We start from the raw sequence: 21119 nt of genomic DNA, 5'->3' as shown, positions 1-21119 counted from the left end.
TTAACTAACTTAGGGCGCATGATTAAAACAAAAGGCTGAAGCATGTTAGATCTCCTTGTCACCTCCTTCTATCAGGAGTAACATACTGTTGTTCGCTCTAGTTCTTTTCTCACCGACTCAGGGTTTAAAAGAAAACGCAGCACAAACAGCACAGAAGTACAAATGTGATAGCAAGGATCGTTGACTTCAAGGAGGAATTTCAAGTAGGTGGGAACTGGGAAACGGCCTTTTAAATACAGGGCGGTGTTTCAGGAGAAGGGGCCCACTTCTCATCTAATCCTTTCTTTGATACTTTTTGTTCAAGCTTGTTCAATTCCCTTCTTGCTGTTATGCATTAAACCAGACTGGCAAATCACATGCAAATCTGCTTATAGCAGTTGCCATCAAATAACCAATTTGTATATTTTGCATCAAGATTGATTTTTTAAAAAATCAAATCTATTACCTGCAGCCAACGTACATCATGCTTTTGGGGGAGGAGGTGGGAAGTGAGTGAAGGCAAGGTTTGGTAGGTCTCCTGAACTAAAAAACTGTAATCATTGTTGTTACTCTGTTCTATACAAATCTGACCTCATTCTGAAGTCACCATGTAGGAAACTTTACAGCAACTTGCAAGCATTGAACATATGCTTACATTACGTAATTGAATCTTTGTTTTTAAGCCATATTCCTTGCATGAAACAGAAACAAGTAACTGCGTGCAGACATAGCATTTGTATTCCATAAAACATCACAGTAATTACCAGGCAGAGTTTACCTACCATTTTCTCCAGAGGTAATGACTGGCAGTAACTTTCTGCCTTTTAGGCAGCAAGGGAGACAACCTCTTACAGTATTACCAAGGTATCTGCTATGAAACGAGACCTAAATATCTGCAGCATTTCAGAGGCAATATGCACTGTCCTGTATGCTTCAGTGTACTGTAGTGTGGGAACACACATTGTCACGTTTTTGAGTTTGTTTATGGATTCTGCTGTCCAAGTGGGCACCTTATTTAATGATCATGAGTCAAATCAGCACTTTTATCTGCACTACCACGGAAAAGCAGTCAAAGGAGAATGGAGTTTCACTGTTGTCTTCATGTACAGTTTATAACAAAACTGGAAAGCCCCACCAGGAGCACAGCTTCAGAGTACTAAACCTCAAATAGGATGCTATATAGACACAGGTGAATGTGCATTTTAGGAAAAGAAAGCAGTATTGGCAGAGGTATTCCTGTTCTGTACTGTAATAAATCTAGGAAAAAGACCTGGCGCTCTGAATTAAACACGATGAGAAAAGCACAACCACAGTTAGCAATAGCCACAACAGGCCAGGCTTACTATGAAGGGTTCGTTAGATTTGGATAGATTATGGCTGAAAGTATGGCTAAATAATTGTCTTCTGCCAGTCTATCCCACACTCTTGTCAGAAGCCCCTGAGTCTTGCAATGTCCTTTAAGTGAATCCTAATAGTTTTAACACTATGGCACCCTAATTTGGTGTGGAACTGTTTCGAGTGTTCATTAGAGCAAAGATTAAAATTCAGAACTTGGGCCTCAACAGATTTTCTACTTACATATGCCATGGCAGAAGCTTGTCTTGACAGAAATAGCAAGGCCAGCTTCCCAATCAATGCTTTTCCACCCCTCTTCTTAAATTTAGAACCTGTGTAGTACAAATGGTAACTACCTGTTCACCTTAACTTTATTTCAATTTGTTATCTGAGCTTCGTTTTTATAAAAATCTCATGTGTCTAAAAGAAGTACTCAAGTCCTCATCATGTGTGTCTGCGGGCTGACTGCCACTTCAAGTCCGTTTCAGAAGAAAGTGTAATAGTCAGGCACAAAATGTATCTTCTGCTGCACTCCCATGTAAGTAGTTCTTACATGTGCACATATTTCTCGGAATCTGTAACGTGAGAAGTAATGGTGGTGAGATAAGAGTTACTCAACTTGTTGCTTATGTACTTTTAGTTGTTCCTGCAGGTTTGGGGGACAAATATAAATCAGCAGATTTGCATGAAGGTCAGACATAGTCTTGCATCCAAAACATGTTTTGGTGCACAGAGAAATACTTACTTCAGACTAACTGGCTTCGCACGTAATAGCAATTTAACCATACACGAAAATGAAATAGTATTTTTCTTTATCAGATGATCCATTTCTTAAAGCAAAAAACATGAATCAACTTTTAGTCCTCAGCACTGGCAGACTGTGAACTCTTTTATTTATTCATGTAAGATCGTGCCTAAGAGAACTTCTGGAAACTATCTGGTGAAAAAAATTGCAATGTACTTATGCAAGTCTTGTAACTTTGTTGTGTTACTGCGGACTCCTTTATGTGATTTTTGAAATCAAACTGTAAATGTCACTTGGAGCATTTGTTCATGTACTTATATATCCTTCTACAAAGAAGAACAAACCGATCCCTGTTTTCCTTTTTGTTTTGAGAGATTACTGTGCCCAGAGGATGCAATTACAGAGCCACACACAAAACTTGTAGCCCCCAGACATTAGTATTACATATGCTTTAAAGAAGCTAGGTAGCCTTGCAGTCTTAAACTATTCTGCATATCCTGTCTAATTTAGAGCAAGTTGTCAGTTTGCCCTGACATGCTCCAGCAGTTCTGCTTCAGCTTGTTCCTAAACCTGTGAGGGAGTCCTTACAAGATAGCCTTGCAGCTTCCATCCTTTCCATCATAATTTACAAGATAGAATGCATAGAAGAATCTCATTGACCTAGCTTGTCAGAATGTCTGGATTTTGTTGGAATTGTAATCTTTTCATTCTGTCTTTGCAATAAAATGTTGAGTCCTATCTTTTCAAGTGCAACTGTCTACTTTGTAGGTTGATTGATCCCTGCAATCAACCCTACATTGATTGTTTCCCATCAGTCCATAACAATGTGGACCACTGAGAAAAGCATACACATTTTCAGAGAAGAGCCTTTCACAGTGTTTCTATGGACCCCAGCCAGTTTGTAGTGGTTGTACTTAGCAATTTCCTATATTATGCTACAAATGTGTAAGAGATGTGTATGATTTCACTTTCTTGGTCATCTTTGCCAGACTCTTTAAAAGCCACCCACAAAACATGGCCCTCATACAGTCTTACCTCATCCACAGATGAGGCTCTTGCTCATCCAAGTAGGTTCTTGCTTACATGGATAAAGATGCTGGAGTAACAGTTTCCTGTATTCTTACTGGTGCTTTCCAGTCAATGAGTCAACATTTCCTTTGCCTGGTAGCTTCACTGTCAGAATCTTTGGATCATAATTGAACTGTTTCCATTTATAGTGATAGATTATAAAATAATCTGTATAATATAGCATACATATATATATTATATAATCTTTATAATAAATAACGTTATGTATGAGAAGATAAATAGAATATGCTTCATCTATACAGTAGTTCTAATGATGATGCTTTCATTTCTGTCAGTAGTTCTAATTCCAGGGTCAATAATTTAGTTTCTTCATGATACTACATATGCAAAATATTGCAGAAATAATTGGAATTGTTGTAGTTACAGAACTAAATGCCCGTGAATGAAACCTAGCTGTGAATATTCACAGGAACAGAGCTGGGGGGGAAGGGCTGCATTCTGAGGTCTCCTCTGCCTCTGCAGTTCTTACACTCAAGATTCAAATCTGCCTGAAAGTGGACACCACCCCATTATCTGTAAGGTGGCTGGCTCCCAAGGGCAGCCCAGGTATCGGTATCACACAGCTGACCAACGCCATGATAACAGTTTCTTTTTTGTTTAGGTGAATAGTATCACTTACAGACCCATTTTCTTAATGGACAATGCTGGTCGAGAAAGATGATGCTGGGGGAGTTTCAGCTTTAGCCCATGCTGCCTGGGTAACTTCACTTCTTCATTAATACCCAACAGAAGCATCTTCAGATAAAAGACTCGTAGCAATTTGAGGAAATTAATAGGTAGTGCCAAAATAGCCTGGGTAATGAAAGATACCTTGTAGTCAGCAGACAGACAGCCTGAGCAATACTGTCTCTTACCAAGTTTATGAATATTATTTTCATTACTTCTTCCTGCCATGTCACTATAATAAGGGATGTTGCTCTCAACAAACTTTGTTATCCTTTGATCAAGGCCACAAACAGCACTGTTGCTATTTTTTCTTTAGGCATCATCGATCAATATTTACATCTCCTCTCTTCACAGTTTAAGCAGCAGTTAGTCCTGGTGCATGGGAAGCTCAGCAAACTTTGAAAATCTCAGATGCAGAGTATGCAATAGAGGATGGTGCACGTGTTCTCAGAATTTAAAGGGTGGCTTAAATCAAAGCAGATACACTTCTAATACATTTTTTCTCACTTTATTTATGTATTTATTATGTATTTACTGTATTTTCAGTAAGATCTGATATCCCCACACGCTGTCTATTGTCCTGTGCAGTAAGTTCATTCCTTCTAATGTGGAAATTTCTCTTAGTGTAAGTTAAATACTATAATACAGAGACTCACAAAGCACGTAAAAGAACATCATTTAACTCCTTTCCCTTCTTCTTTCTGCTCTCTATCCACGATTATTTTATATCCGAACATACCTCATGACAAAGTCACTTACTCCAGCTTTCTCTCCATGAATCCAGCCTGCAATCTGCTTCCATTGAACTCCCTAGTGCTGTCACATGGAATGTACTTTGTGCCGAGGTTCCCCAAAACAAACGTGTCAGTTTGTGGAGCAGAGGGGAAGAATATCTCCCCAACATCCACAATCTTTGCGGTTACAGTGTGAAGTGTTGCAATGTTGAATTTAAATGTTACAGAAGTGTTAAAACACTGTAAGCAGAAAGCTTATTGGGGCAGTTAACCAGGAAAGATCTCTGTTCAGCAGCCACCTCCAGAGAGGGATCTTCCTGTGCAGGACAAAAGATCCCAGACTGTCCAATGAGAGCAGAAACAACTTGTTTATACTGAAACAGTTCCACATCCGCTTTTTTTTTTTACTTTTCAAATGAACTCCAGAAAAAGGAAGAATGAGCTAGAGATAATGAGTAAAAGGGAAGAAGAAAAGGAAGTCCAGCAAAATCTTAGTAGATAAGAGACGTTCAAGTATGAATAAAGTAACAGAGTGGGTCCTGTAGGTTCCCACCCCATGAGAGCAGCACTGGAAGCAGGCCTAGGCCTACAGCCATATACACAGTGCATCCACCCTCCGGAGGAACGTGCGTTTGGACTCTACCAGTGAGTAAATGTGAACGTCAAGTCACTTGAGTCTATGTTCAAAGATGTTAATGGGAATGATTTTGGAAAACAATACCTGAAGGATCCGTAAGATATCTGTAGGTAGTAACTGTGTAGATTTTGCAACTTGTATTTCATTTATCATTTCGTAGTGAAGCAGTCTTCACTCAGATCTTTACCCGTTTGGAATTTTGGCTTCACATTGACTTTCTTGACTCAGGAAGAGGAGAACTCAAGTATCATCTTACTGCGTATAACATCAAAACAAAACAACAAACACAATGAGATAAATCGGATTGCCAAAATCCTCTCGTTTTAATTGTAACATTTTGAAGGGTAGATTTGAAATATTTTCAATGACTGGAAGTGGAGTGGAGTTTCTGACATTGCTGAGCACTACAGAACTGCAATAGCCATCTTTTCCGTGTTCAGTTAATTAGAACTCTGACTTTGCATTTTGATTTCACTGGATTTATTTGTAGCTATACGCCATTCCAGTACCAGTTTGAATATTGTCACTACAAACTGTGCGGCTGAGTTCTGCATTTGTCTGAGCATCCCCTTCAACCCTCAGGTGGTACTGGTGGCAGACACGTTTAGCTATTTCCAATAGTGTCTGCAGCACCTTGCATTTCCAAGTGCAGTGTTTAATTGAAATTCTGCTTAGTATTAGTCGATGAGGTACAGAGAATGTAGAAATATGGGAACACCTCTAACTTTTATCACGCAGTTAGGAAGTCTGAAAGTTCAACATGAACATTTGACAAAATGTTGCAGAACAGAGAATTAAAAACTACATCCTTGTTCACTGCTACACTGATGTTAACTTCCTTTCTCAGAAACCGCTGACTGCAGCAGAGAAAGACTACAAACTGAAATATTTTCTGCTTTGAGGAGTAAATAGTTAGTCCTATGAAAACAGGTCTAATGAAGCTTAACTTTTATTTTTTAATAGATTTGAATCCCTAGCTTTTCTTCTTCCATGGAATATTTACCTAATAAAGATCAGCCTCTCACTGCAGCCTTTCTTTACTAGGGACGTAAGAAAGAGGAGAGCTCTTACAGGTAACTGAACTTCACAGTATTATCAATATTCTTCTCCTCTCCTCTCCTCTCCTCTCCTCTCCTCTCCTCTCCTCTCCTCTCCTCTCCTCTCCTCTCCTCTCCTCTCCTCTCCTCTCCTCTCCTCTCCTCTCCTCTCCTCTCCTCTCCTCTCCTCTCCTCTCCTCTCCTCTCCTCTCCTCTCCTCTCCTCTCCTCTCCTCTCCTCTCCTCTCCTCTCCTCTCCTCTCCTCTTTGCAAATGCCTTTCTGGAAGAATACTTTTGATAAAGATTTACTTTTTTAGCTATTTTTTAATTATTATTATTAAAAGCCCAGAAAGTCTTAGAATGCCTTTAGTAAGCTTTATAGTTTATAGTCATATTATCACATTTAGTATTCCATTTTGAATTCTTGTTAATAAATTTCATTTGTTAAAGAAGAGACTATGATATAAATATGGCTCTCTCAATGTTTTGCTCTTAAATTTTACTACATGAGACTTGTCAATGTTGATTTCACCTTTTAAAACACTCTCAGGCCTTTAACTGGCTAAGTCATATGTAGTTGCTTCCACTGTTTTAAAGAAGTTATCTGGTGAACTTCAGCCCACGCACAAGCTTAAGAACAGTGAGAAGCTTACCTTCATTGGGATGCCTTTTTGCTTGTAGATCTCTCGGAGCCTTTGAAATGAAGTCTTAAGTCAGACCTAGTTATCTTGTGAGAGAGGCTTTGTCCAGTGCCTCTGGTGAGAATTTCAGATAAGCAAATGCTACTCATTTAATGAAAAGTATTATACTATTATTTCATTTATTTCATCTATTTTGTGTGGTAAAAACAGTGAACGACACCGCTGTGCCATTCCTATTACCTTATCCCCACGCACAAAATTTAAGACGTTTCGGAGCTCATCTTTAAGTAGATATAAATTAAATGTGAGGAAGCTGTCACACAAAGCAAAGAAACAGGGACAAATATTCCCACAAAACTAAGGCTCTCCGAAAACTGAATTGGGCACTTAATGAACTTCCATTGACTTCAGCCACATGGGGCTCTGACATTTACCAGGAGGCCAGCAACATACATGACTGAAATATTGTCAAACATAAAATTAATATCCAATATGGTCCCACTGACTTCTGTAGTTCTACACTGGGGACAAAAGTAGCCCGCATCCTACAGGAAGCGTTCACACGAATGTTCAGGAAAATAATGGTAGAGGATTTGAGATAACCAGGAGACTTAAACAGTTTTAAACTGACCGCTTACATTAGGCTAATTATTCTGCTACAGTGTTACTTGGTGGCAATTCCTCTTAATACTGGATTAAAAAGTTTAAAACAAGCAAACCATATTCAGCACCGTAGGTGGTCTACAGTAATTCTAAGTAAGCCTGATAATCTTGTAAGTCTCCTTGGTGTAAGGTGATACTTCAGCCAGTCCTGAAATGTATGATTCAGACAAATAAACACCTAAGTAAATAGATGCTTTTAGCAAAGCAAAATTAAAATCTCTGCCTTAACCCAAAATACTATGAACAAATACAGTCATGTATGTCATGTAGTCACTAATGATCAAAGCATTCCCAGAAGCATTCCTCTTTTTTTTTTTAATCTTTCCCCCTCCCCCCCCCACAGGATAGGTAAGGAAATTAAAAAAGGAAAAAGGATATTTAGCCTTCAATGATAACATCAAGTTTTGTAGGCAAAACCTGGAGACAGAATGAGTACAATTGTTAGAGCTGATGAATGAACTATTTGAGAATTCTGATCCAAGGTATTCCAAAGCAGAGAACCCCATTCACAAAGATGCTATGAACTCTTCCCCTCTGCCCCTTCCCCAGCCCACACCCCACTGAAGGCTCAGACAAGAGAGGAGTGAGAGAGAAGCACGTGGGAATTACATTTCAGGATCTGAATAAGAATTTTAAAACTCTAGGCTGGAAACCTTCTCCTTCTGTTAGCAGACAGACAGACATATCACAGGGTCTGCATAGCAGTACACTGCTTTTTCTACATGGATACAGCTTGTACCTAGGCAGCAAGCTCTGCCCCAAACTGCTGGTGAGTTCTGCTGCATGCAACTTCAGAAAGTGCTGTCACTGTACAGCAGTGACACAGATCATTTCTAGTTCTTTGCTAAAAATCACCTGCTTCGTATAAAGGAAGGGGCATTTGTTTAATAACAGCAACTTGTACAAGACTGGAGACACTTTTCTGAGGTACAAATGAGGCTGATATCAAGCAGGACCTGTGCTGCCACCTGCTGTGCACGTTCGATTTTTATTATCAATAAAAATGAAAAAAAAAAACCAAAACCAGAAGGCGATGTTGCAGAATGCAGATGCTGTTGTCTAGTACAGTTTGTCTCATTAAAGAAAATCATAGAATCATATAATTGTTTGAGTTAGAAGGGACCCATAGAAGTCAACTAATCCAACCTCCCTGCAATGAACAAGGATGCCCTCAGCTCCATCAGGTGCTCAGAGCCTGATCCAGCATGACCATGAGCATCTCCAGGAATGGGGCACCACCACCTCTCTGGGCATTCTGTGCCAGTGCCTCACCGCCCTCATTGTAAAAAACTTCTTCCTTATAGCCAATCTAAATCTCCCCTCTTTTTGTTTGAAACCATTTCCCTTTGTCGTATCACAGCAGACTCTGCTAAAAAGTCTGTCCCCTTCTTTCTTGCAGCCCCCCTTCAGGCTGTTCTCAGGGCTCCAGGAGCCTTCTGGAGAGGAAGAGTTAGGCACATGGGGATGGACTTAGAAAAACATGCCTATATATATTTACTGATGTGCACTGACTGCATTTTCATATGAAATTAAATAGACAGAAGCCTCAGCTGAGAAGGTTGCACACTTCTGGACTATGACATTATTTTGAGAGTGTGCTGTCTACATGTTTACAGCCTAGTGTAATTCAATCTCTGCACAATAAATAGACTCAAAACACCAGCTAGCGTTGACAACTAAACCGTTTTAAAAAGCATGTGAATACATAAAATCTTCCTTTAACACTACAGATAATACAAAATAAACCCAGGTTTTTACTGAGGAAAATATACCCTGTAAAAGGTAATTCTCTATCTCGCTCAGTAACTGGTAACTGGACATCTCCACCAGCCCATGATTAACCATTTGCTTTTACTAACACCTGGGACCATAACAGGTCCATTAGCATTTCTGCACTTGTTGGAGAGTTCACTCAAAAAGTTTTAAGGATACAAAATATACATAATAACAAAGTAAACTGTATGAATTGTGTTATTTATTAAATACGTTTAGTATGTTTAAAGCTGTACCACATATGGATTTGCTTTTAACAGTTATTGCAAGAAAGAACTTGCCTAGGAAGTAGATCAGAATATATTTATGAAATGCAGGAAGAAACTGACTGCTTATATTCTTATTACCCAGAATGTGAGATCCATAAATATTAATGTTATTTTAAAAATTATAGTTCTTATGTTGTATTATGGATATTTCATGTGAAAGAAGGAAGGGAACTATTAGGGAGAAAAACCGGAAAATGGTCAGGTTGTGACAGTTAAGTAAATGAGAACTGATATGTGAAGCCATGTGAATATTAGTAGCCTCCCATGTTGTCACTGTAATTTTCTTTCTTGAATGAAATGTCTTCCTTGAACTTCTGACTTTTGGAGTACAGCAAAAAGGTTCAAGAAGGCAGATTATCACAAATGTTCTATTTCACGCTGTGAATTGGAGCTTCTATATGCACCTCCACATCACCTCCAATTAAAATGCCTCACACAGGCTGATGAGAATGATGGGACTTTTATCCTTCAATAAAATAAAACAATAAAAATATTGCTGATGAAATAAAAAAATAGGAATATGAGAATGGGAGTAAGTAGTTTCTGCTTGTGGTGTCTGGTACTCTAACACCACACTAGAGTTAGAGAGATTTATCTTGGATTTCGGATGACAGTATTTGATTTGAATAGATTAAAGTAAGAAATCACAGAGTTACAGAACTGCAAAGGTTGGAAGGGACCTCAAGAGACCATTGAATCAAACCCCTTTGCTAAAGCAGGTACCCTACAATAGGTCACACAGGTAGGCATCCAGACAGGTCTTGAATACCTCCATAGAAGGAGACACCACAGCCTTTCTGAGCAGCCTGCTCCAGAGCTCTGTCACCCTTACCTTAAAGTTGTTCCTCTGCATATTTGTATGGAATTTCCCATGTTCAAATTTTAGGGTGTTGTTCCTTGTCTTATCACTACACACCACTGAAGAGATCCTGGCCTCATCCATTTGCCTCCCACCTCCCTATTATAGATATTTATAAACACTGATCAGATCCTGCCTCAATCCTTAGAAATCCCACATAATGATGTTAACCAGTGAAGTTCAGATGGAAGAACAGTCATATTTCTCCCATATCAGTGTGACAGCACAATTTTTTGCTTCATATTTTACTGGGAGCAGGAGCAGACCTGCCAGCTATCAAAACCATCCATCCAAAAGACATTGAAAAATTCTAGGTAGCATTAGGATCTCAGTACAGAAATCAGTGCTTTGGTACGATGTTACACGGTGGTTGGAATTGTATCAGCAGAACGCTTTGAATTTGATTATGCACCACTCAAATGTATTGTTTGTCAGGTTTCTTTTGTATTACAAAATAGTTATCAGAATACAGGCTATGATTTTAACAGCACCAGTTAAGTAAGCATTGGTTATGCTGCACTTGCTTCTATATAATATCACCTCTCTGCCTCGTAGTAGCAATGTATTCTGTGAAAATACTTTCAGATAAAGATATCTGAAAGAAAAGATATCTAAAGAAAAGATATCAATTATAAAAATATATTTTAAATATATCTTGCTTAATTTGCTTTATTTTCCATGGTATTATCCAAATACGAGAGAGCATTCACTAGTATGATGATAAAGGTTTGAAAGAAATCTTTTAATGAGAAAGCTGTACCTTATTCTGTTTGTATGACTCAATATCTGGAGCTTTCTTTGCTTATCTTGCTGGCATTTGTACTGCTCGGATTTCATAAACAGCAGCAAATGGATCTGAAAACATGAACTACACGAATATTTTCAAGCTGAGATATCTTTTTGTTACTTCTTTTCCCCTTTGGTGGACAAAATTTTCAATTATGTACTTCCAGATTCCTAACCATTCCTTTTGGGCTGTGCACCCACAGTACAGTTTCTGCTAATTCCTTTCCTCCTGTTTCTGTTTAAGGATGCTTTGTTTTAAGAAAATAATTTGGGTGCCTCTTTTCACCATTAGTCAGAATTTCTGAAAGGATAAATCAGTTAATGAGTCCAATACAAGCTACTGGGTAACATGGCTGTAGTGAGTTCTGCTGCCTTGAGCCCTTGTCCTGGCAGGAAAAGATTGTGTCCAGGCTGAGAAAAAAGAAAATCTTTTCCTAGCAATCACAGAGGAGAAAACAAGCAGCTAGCCCTAAGTGTGATGCACTTTATCAGTCGAGCAATTAAAGCACTTAGATTTACACAAACCCTGAGCCCTCATAAATTTAGAGAGCTCAAAGGTAAATATTTCCAAGACCCATAAAACAGAATAAGGAAACGAAGGGGGCTGATCTATCTAGAAGTCACAACGCAACCAGCCTGAAAAAACAACCTGTTCAACTTTCCCACTGCATCACTGAAAGCTGCTGGCATACATCCTTTGATGTAGTAGGAATAAAGGAGCTTCTGGCTACAGGACCCAGCTGAATGCTGAGGTGGGATTAAAGGCAGAGGTTGACTATCTTGTTTCTTTTGACCAATTTGCATTGCACTGACCTAAGCAAAAATCCTCTTATATTTACATGTCAGAGCATTCGTAAAAATGCAATCCTTGCACATTTCAAGAATACTTAAATTAGATTATTTATCACTGATTTCAGACCAGTGACTGCCACAACTTAGAGCTGACTTCTTTCTGCTCCCTCTCATTAGAGAACTGCTAAATCTATTTCCTTTTCTCAGCAATAACAGGAGAGCACACAATGCCTTTCTTCCTTCCTTCCTTCCTTTCTGCAAACTTTGAATGTTTTCTCCAGAGTTTGTTCTATCTATATGTGAAGTAAACAGTGCTTGATATGTTTAGGCCCTTGCCAAGCTCCCAGTGACCAAATGCTCTATCATCACTGGAATCGTTTCAGACATTGGAACTGAACTGATCCAGTTCTTACTATTTCATTTCCCATGTTTAGAAAAGTGATGGCAACGTCCTCAAGAGTTAAAACAGCACAAGTTGTGCTGCTACTGAAAACAATATTTTAACTGCATTAGTTAACAGCATTATTATTATTAGAGCATTATTATTATTAGAGAATGTCAGAGGTGAACAACCACTAGAGGGCTCATTGTTCTATATATAGTATTTTTACAAAATGGTTGAATAAGTCCATCAAAAGCAAAGAACTTCAGTATCATTTTGTCTTACGTGAGGCTCCTACACTTTCAAATCCTAAAAATGCTTATTTTCTACTAGTCTCTGACCAGCCAAGAGACAGTCACCATCTCACTGCCACCTTCACATGCAGACACTATGTTTCCTTTTGATCATGGATTTATTACTCAAGTGCTTAACGCCTACAGCTTCTCATGTTTGGCAATTTGAATTATTACTGACATGAAAAATATACTCACTGTCTGTTTTCATAATGGTAATCTAAATTAGTCTCTTTCCTAGTCATACTAGAAGCATGCCAATTACTTGACTTTGTAATTTTGGAAATACACCCTTTTCATGCACACAAAACAGGTTTTGATGTAGTACTTTGATTATCCTTTATTTAGCTTTTTGGATGGTATGGCATCAACTCCACAACCCCATTCAAGGTGTTTACTCCTACCTTTAAAGATGTGAAAAATTTACTTACAGATCAACTTCATTCTCATTCATCATCATGACAGTAGTTGCTTTGTTTCCTCTGTTAATATCTAGTGTAGTATCACCAGCAGAAAACAAATACAGTGTATTTTAGACTGTCATTCTTTTTACCAATTTGAGGATGTGATTGAAGGTCACTCTGGTTACTGAAGTTTCCTCAAGAGTTTGGTGGCCTGGAAAGGCTCTGTTCCATAGGAGAAATTTGTTTCATTGACCTTGAATAAGCTGCTGTGTCAGTGCTTGCAACAGTGCTTGTGTGTCTCAGGCTTTTGATGGCCAATTTATAATTCTGGAACTAATTCTGAAAAAAATAATTCTTATTTTAAGCACTGATCTACATTAAGAATCTACATACAGCTTTATCTTTTTAATCTTTAATTCTCTTTCTTGTTATCTATGTCATGTACCATTTTTGATCTAAGCTGATGAACACTGAGGTTATTTGCATATGATTATCAGGCAATCTGCAAATTTTAAAAGTTCGAATTTTGTATAAATACCATAATTTTTAAACTCTTAAAATCCATTTACCATCACTTACCAGCCTTCCTAAAAGCTTGGTTTTTTTCTTTTAGCATTTAAGCTCTTCTATCTCTGAATGACAGGTTTCATTGATAAGAACTGAAATGTTTTCCAGTAAGGCTTCAAGGATGTCACTTGTCCAATAAATTATAGCAAAATAGAACAAAACTGGAAATCACAGACTCTTCTCCCTGCACAGGCCTCCCTATGTAGGCTTAAAGAATCACATACCAACTGTGTATATCAGCCGTGGGTAAAATTAACAAACACAAACCAGGCTAACAGCTCTTGTAACACTAATATGGCAATCAGCTTCAGCCTTGATTTGATTCTCTGACTTCATGTTATTTTATTTTTTTCCTGAGACATCAGCATGAGAAGCATCTTGAAGGCTGCCTATACGAGGTTCGGAGATCACCTTCTATTTGAGTCTGGTTTGTTGAAAGACTAGCTTAATGCTGGTGGGTTATTGAATTGCTGTGGATATAAGCACGTATAAGTGTGCATTATGTTAATAACATAATATTTTGAGTTGGAAGGCAACGGTTAGAAAAGTGCTGTTGAGGCTGAGCTTCTAAGAAAAACAGTTTGTGTTGTTCCTTGTGAAATGCCTTTTGTTATACTTAGCAATAATATGGTGCTGGCACAGGACAATATAATAGAGCAAATGCCTTGAGAATTGAAAAACAGCTAAAGAACACAGGACATAAACATGGGGGTGAATGTCATTGAGCACTTCAGGCATAAAATGTTTAGTTACCAGTGTATGAAAAGATTAATTGTTCTTTCTGTTAGTTCTGAAGATACTTCAAGCTTAAGAGAAATGCTAATAACTGGATGGAAACATTAATTTTCTTAAGATATGTTTTATATCAGATTCATTTTTTTTTCATATTCATCTTAACAAAACATATTATTTTCCTAAGCTCCCAACATCTTCAAAGAATTCCTTGACTCATTTAACACACAAGCCTTCAAAGAAACATATTACCATTTCTCAGATGCATCTTCAACCTGTACCAGCTACTGACAGTACAGTTTCACCTGTTAACTTCCATGTGGATAGAGTAATTAAAGTGTAGAACTGTTAGTCTTGTTAGTCTTGTTAGTCTTGCACATTAAATGTTTTTCTTTATCCCTGCCTGCTTTTACATCCAACCAGTTTTGTGCCTATTAATATTGCAGCTTTTTATGTAAACGAAGACATGAAATCTTTTTAAGCTTCGATTTTGAATGTTTCAAGTTGACATTTACTATTTTTCTGTATTGTCTAGCATATGTTCTAGCTAAATTAGCTGGCAGGGAGAGATATGATAAGTGATACAGGCTTTCATCTTTCCCGCAAGAAAATTCCTTGAAAGGAAATAAACAATTACATTTCAACAAGCCTTCATTCAAATTCATAAATAATATCCACAAGGAACTGACTCAACAGGGGGAATTCAGAATAACAAATGGTAGTATCACTATTAAATATATTTTAGTAAGGAAAAACATCAATAACAACAACAAAAGAAAGAAAAGGGAAAAAAAAAACAACAACAATGCTGTACTCAGTGGCTTATCAGACTGATTCTTTCCAGGTAGCCATCCTGTAGCCACTTCTAGTTGCAAATGTAGCTTTAAAAGTGTAAACTGCCAATAATTCACCTTTTAAAACAGTGTGATGTCTGTAAGCATCACTGTTTGGGGGGCAGAATATTTAGTCTGTAGATTAATGACAGTATAATTACTAGCTAGTGAATATTTCATTTGTGTTGAGAGGCATCTTGTTCCTGTGCCCTAAGAGGGTGAGTGCTTATTTTTTTTGCCAAAACTTGGGAATGAATCACCAACAGTTATTCTGAAAACTGAGGGTAGAGACCTATTTCTGAACTGTTAGCATGCTCAGATCAAGCACGAGCCAGGAGAAATGCAGTTATGAAAACTAACAGTGAAAGAACAGAAAATGCTGCTGGTTAGGTATTTTTCCTAAACTAAACAACTCTGAAGAGTAGAATTAATATTCTCTAGCCCTGCCACTGAAGTACAATAAAGTTGTTTAACAATAAGAATCAAAATGGATCAGTCTACTTCCTTGTTCATAGTCAATAAAAGGAAACTATTAAGTGAGCAGCATTTACCATAGTCAGTACAAGATTGCACTGCTTCTGCAGATGGTCATGATTCTGATTACTCTTTGAAAGGTGAAAAAAAGGAGAAGAATTTTCTAAAGACTGTAAAAATATTTCAAGACTTAGTAGATCTCAGCTAGGTATATCACAGCCAAGCTGACAAGGAATACAACATTGGGAAGAGGAAGCATGTATGTGTACACACTTTGGAAGATTTATTCAGAGTAGGGAAACAGTTTTCCAGATTTGTGAAAGAAAAGCACATTTGATTTAGTTTGTACAGCAAAGAATACTGCAAAAAGACCAGGTGAAAAGAGGTAGGGTGCCACTAGAAAGCCAAAGCCTCAGATTCTACTTTGCATAGAAACAAGCCTTCTGGTTTACAAGTCTAAGCAGTCGAAATGTTGTTGCTTTCTGTGCACATGACTTGAATGTATTCATACCCCAAGTCTGCAACTGCTACTCTGTGGCTATTCCAAGTCTCATTCTGAGTGCTCAAAGCATACTTCAGATTGCAATACAGTGCCAAGTGCTATTCTTCATACAAGAAATGACAGATTAACAGACTCAACCCATCTTCCATTATAGGCGGATGAGAAGGATAAATATGTGACTCAGACACCACTTGCATCTCCAAAGATCATCAGATCAAAGATCCTGCACGGAGTATTCATATTGTTTTATTAAAAATCTGAGTAAACAAACTGCAGTACTTCAACTGGCAGCTAACAATGCTGTGCAAAATTTGTCCCCATTCCTGCTTTTTCCTTCAGTCCACATGGCCTCTTTGCTTTCTGTCTTAAGTAGGTATTTCTCATTTCCTTCCTACTATCTATGACTGTAGGAGTAGGAATTCACATGTGACACGCTTCTCACTACCCAGATCAGGCACATAAAACAACATTAACGTTAACCCACAAGCTGAGGGAATAAAGCAAACCTTTGTCTCCACAAGGCACAGTCAGCCTGGCCAGATGGCATCACTCATGGCTAACCAGGTGTCTAACAATAGTGGAAGAAGAAAAGAGAAAAAGGAAGAAGATAAAATGTAGGTTTTTCAGTTCAGTCTTGTCTGCTGTAGTGGAAATGCTAAGTCACAGCTTGAAACAATGATTGAGAACCTGGTGGGAAGACAGGGCCAACCCAGGGGAGCTCAGGTGCATGCAGTGTGAGTGATTGGAAGGAGCGGAGCCAGGATCCATCCCTTCCCAGACCTTGTTTAAGGGTTGGCAGCGGAGGTGAGGGTATCTTGTTGGAGATCCCTGCCTACCTGAGGCCTTATAAGGGTAAGCAGCTTTTTTCCTTTGTTTTTGTGTCATGCATTTGAGCATGTTCTCACCTGCTGCAGCCTAGGACTTTGCTACTGTGCTGTCATTGCTGTGAGTACTGTTGCGTTACAGCTGCTATGGACCTCCTGTGTGAACTTGATATAAATTGCTTTATTCTTCAGGAATAAATCCCCTGGGACCAGGGCAGAGCTAAAATGGAGCTCCCAGGCAGGTGGTGTGCTTGCAGATGCTCCATGTAAGGCTGTTCTGGGTGGTTGACTTCTGATGCACTTGAGGCCTCAGCATTGCTTCACGTACTGATGTTAGATTTCACCATTTTGAGAATTTTAAGGCATCACAGACAGGAAAATAAATCTAATGTTAGATAGAAGAAAAAGCCTCAGGCTCTTGTCCAAACATTTTAGTTACAGGAACTTATTACTTCTAGAGAACCTCTTCTATTGACATATGAGTTACATATGTTTACAATGGGTCTTAAAGAGAGCATAAATTACTCAGTGAAAGGAAGAGAAGATGTGATCAACAAACAGAAGAGAGCAAGTGCTCAGTGCTCTGTCAATACTGCTCAATCCTTACTCACAGAGTTCAGAGTGCTTTTGAAAGAAGCTGAAACTGGGAGATAACGAAGGAACTGTGCATAAGCCACCCAGTAGATCAGGGCTGGAGAACTCAGATCTCTTGACTTCACAGTGAATCACGGTCTGAACATGAATTAACAATACTGTGCTGTTGTAAAAGAGCGCTGATCATATATACACAGACACCCAGTTTTACACCAAAGATGCTCCTTTTTAATGAGTGGATAATCACAGAAAAATAGGGCTGTAGAAATCTAGAGAGGTCACCTCATCCATCACCATCCCTGAAAACAGGGTTAAATAGAGCTGGAAGGATACAGCTATCCAGGTTACAGCTATCTGAGATTAAAATGGTAATGTTAATCAGTTTCTTCCGTACCAACCATACAGCCGTGGAGAAGCTTTTGCTGGCATAGGACAGTGTGAGAGAGAATGAGTAGCATGGGGAAGAGAAAGGCAGTTGTGGTTTGTTCCAGCTGGTTTATACTATGTGTTGGACTATGATTCAGCTTGTTCTTTCTGAATCTCTTGTTGTGTTTTTTAACAGTGATTCTCAAAGGTCAGGAATATTAAAAAAATTAAAAATAATAATTAAAAAAAAAAAACAACCTTTCCCCCTCAGCTTTGTATTACATGCAAAATTGATGAGGATGTTCTCTATTCCATTATCTTCATTGTTAATAAAATTACCAAACAGAACCTGCTTGAAGGCAGACTCTAGGAACCCACCAATATCACTCTCCTTTTGACAATGAACTATTGCTTGTGATCCAATCAGTTTTGTATAGACCCTATAGTACATTTATCCAGACAATATTTTTCAAACTTCAATGAAAATGTCATGCAACTGTCAAAAACCTAATCAAACTGACAGTGTGTTCTGTCCCATGCAGAAGGCCTTTCCTTACTGAAGGGAGAAAAAAAATCAAGTTATCTGATGTGATTTATTTTTGACAAGTCCTTGTTGACTACCATTGCTCTCTGGTTATCATCTATGTGCAAGTAATTGTTTACGAGATCATTTGTCCTAGGATTTTCTGGGGGGATTGAAGTTGATTACGCTGACCAATCTATATTGCACTGGCTCTTCCCCTTCCCTCATTACCTCCCACCACCTTGAACAACTGGAAGTGATAGTTGCTGCTGCTGGTTGTTTTGTTTTGTTTTTTTAGCATCTCATCCATCTTAATTCAATTATTTCTTTAACTATCCTTATATCATATTCTTTAGACTCAGACAATTTGAAAACATTTATTCAAGTGCTCATAATCCTTACTTTCTCTATTCCAGGCTGCAATCATTTTGTTCTTGGCATTACCTTTTCTAACTATCTGCTTGTGGGTGATCTGTTTTTGAAGCCTGGTGCAACAAAGGCACAGATCACTTTAATTTTCTCTACCATTTAAATGATAATGAAATTCTGGGAGGGCATTGCCTTGCTGACTACACATTTTAACTGAAACCCACCCAGTATATTCAGGAAGAAATAATCCATGCGGTAATAAACAATCCCCGCAAAAGACTTCATAAAAATTCTCTCTATGCTTATTATAAAACAGGTTGTTCAGCATTACTGTTAAGTTTTCATTTATTCAATTTTGAAAGAGGCTATACCACTCCCTTGCAATTTCACTTTCTTGTTCTAATACATCCTTATTAACTCAAAGCTAAGATTAAGATCTATGCTATTCTTTAAGAGCTTTTTCTAGGATTTTTAACACTGTGATACTAATGTTATTTAGATGATAAACTGAGAAAGCAGTGATTAACTGGATCAGCCTTGAACACTTGCATGTGTTTCACCTGGTTCTTATTTACTATGATTACCATTTTCTTCCTTCAGTTATATGTCTTGAATGGGGTACACAACATAAACATATATAATGTATTATGTATTAAATCTACTCATATACTTAAAAAATTATGGCAACTTTTACTGCATGGTTTCTGTTAACAATTGTAGGATACCCACAGAAGCAACTCAGTACTAACACCAATGGTTGGGCAGTTTTTGTTCTCCTATTTGTGAAATACAGGAATGCTGCTTGCAAAGATAAGCACGGGGTATTTGCCCCATGACGCTTACCAACTGGGTTGTTTGCTGCCACGAACAACCTGGAACATGTCCATCCCTCAGACACTTAGAATAGAACAACTTCTGCAGCTACAGTTGCAGGCGTCTGTTTCTTCCAGTCTGTCACTGTGTGCAGTGCCTGTGGGATGTTTCTGGGTCTTTCCTGTTCGGAACTCCTCTACACTAGGAGTTCACTCTATAGGTGAAGAAGACCTATAAATAGAATAACAACACATTGTCAGGTGGTGTTATCTCAGATGCAGTGATTTCTTTAGATTGTGTTCACAAGGAAATGAACCTCTTGCAGTTGTGTTCTACCAATCCTTTTCCTCATAACTGGGTGGGTGCAAGAAACCTAGGTATGTGACTAAGGGAGAACAGGATCAAGATGTGAGCATATTTCTTTTGTTGGACTAGTAGTGACAGGCCCATGGGTGCACTTTTAACTTCAAACCAGCACTAGCTGGTGTGGCAGTCTTGAGCTGCTGGGGGTTCTCAGTGCAAGGAGATGCTGATAAGAGTGCTGGCTGGGTGCTGCACTGCTGGGCCCCTCCGCACTGAGGGCATCTGAGTGCTGTGAGGAGAGCCGGGGCATGGGGATTGTTGATAAGGGAATGCATAATGCTTATCTACAGGAAAATGGTGGTGATAAGTTCTGCTGCTCACAATCAAAACCACCATTTCCTTCGTGTACAGATCTCACTTTTGTATCGCCAGGCTACGATGATGAAATGTTAGCAAGTAACTGGATTGTTTGCCTATATGCGAGATGCACAGAATCATTAAGGTTGGAAAAGACCTCTGAGATCATCCAGTCCAGCTGCCCACTAACCACATCCGTCAGCGCCACACTGACCCTTCCCTCGATCACCTCCACAGGCGGTGCTCCCACCGCCTCCCTGGGCAGCCCGTGTCAGTGCATCGCTGTTCTTTCTGAGAAGAAATCTTTCCTGATGTCCAACCGGAACCATCTCTGGTTTAACTTGAGGACGTTCCTTCTCGTCCTGTTGCTAGAACTGTGTGTACGCCTGCCCGATTCCCTCATTTCTGATAACGCGAGCAGTTTTACATCCTTTACGTTCATAACCCGCGTTTACCCTGACTGGAGAGAGGCGGGGAGAGCCGGGGCGGCACGCAGCGAGGTGGGAGGAAGGCGGCCGAGGGAGGCGGGAGCGCGCGGGGTGGAGCGAGGGCGGGGCGGGCGGCCGTGCTCAGCCAATCCGGGGGGGCTCGTCCATTTTTCGGCGTGAGACAGGCACGTCGGTGGGGTGATGCTACGACGCCGGGAAGGGGCCGGCAGGGCGGCGGGGAGCAGCCCGCCCGCTCGGGCTCGCCGCCGCTGAGGGGAGCGCCGCTCCCTCCTTCCCGCCCTTCACCGAGGCCGGGGGCTCCTGGGCCCGTTTCTCGCCGCCCGGGGTAC

At 39.3% G+C, this 21119-nt stretch overlaps 1 protein-coding gene and 1 long non-coding RNA gene across 2 annotated transcripts in view; one reads left to right on the top strand and one right to left on the bottom strand.

Moving 5' to 3' along the window:
• Positions 1-1679: 1679 nt before the first annotated feature.
• LOC121110637 lies at positions 1680-21046 on the bottom strand. The gene is made up of 3 exons (XR_005859835.2): positions 20556-21046; positions 19712-19912; positions 1680-5440 (listed from the first exon to the last, which is right to left on the bottom strand). It is a non-coding gene; the product is annotated as an uncharacterized LOC121110637 (long non-coding RNA).
• Positions 20943-21119, top strand: part of TMEM164 (transmembrane protein 164) — a 43066-nt gene continuing 42889 nt past the window's right edge. Inside the window, exon 1 of the mRNA NM_001012886.2 lies at positions 20943-21115. The gene's annotated coding sequence lies outside the window, so the exon portion shown is untranslated. The remainder of the gene's footprint in view (positions 21116-21119) is intronic.

This window comes from Gallus gallus, chromosome 4 (assembly GCF_016699485.2).
Source record: "Gallus gallus isolate bGalGal1 chromosome 4, bGalGal1.mat.broiler.GRCg7b, whole genome shotgun sequence".
In the NCBI taxonomy this organism is placed as follows: Eukaryota; Metazoa; Chordata; class Aves; order Galliformes; family Phasianidae; genus Gallus; species Gallus gallus.
The sequence above is the reverse complement of the archived record's forward strand: the minus strand, read 5'-3'. Positions and strand labels throughout refer to the sequence as shown.